This window comes from Penaeus monodon, chromosome 22 (genome assembly GCF_015228065.2).
Source record: "Penaeus monodon isolate SGIC_2016 chromosome 22, NSTDA_Pmon_1, whole genome shotgun sequence".
Lineage (NCBI taxonomy): Eukaryota > Metazoa > Arthropoda > Malacostraca > Decapoda > Penaeidae > Penaeus > Penaeus monodon.
In genome coordinates, this window is record NC_051407.1 from 19,510,205 (window position 1) to 19,510,527 (window position 323).

The window sequence follows — 323 nt, forward strand, 5'->3', positions numbered from 1 at the left end:
ACTGTGACGATATGATACCACTGGGCTATATAATACTATGCAAATGGTCTCATAATCAAACTGATGACAAGAAACATGCTTTTACCGATGATAATTCGGGAAATCCACAAACAGACAAGTAGCAGTGGCAACAGTATGTACATTAGGAAAATGATGATTAAAAAAATTCACATTATTCGGAAATAACAATGAAACTATTCACAGCAGCAAGACTGAGGCGAAGGGAAATTGGTAGGAAATCGGGTTGAATGCAGTTAAAACTAGTTACGTTTCCAGTGATTTCTTTCACAGCTTCGACGTGCGTTGCCGACAGTGCACTTACT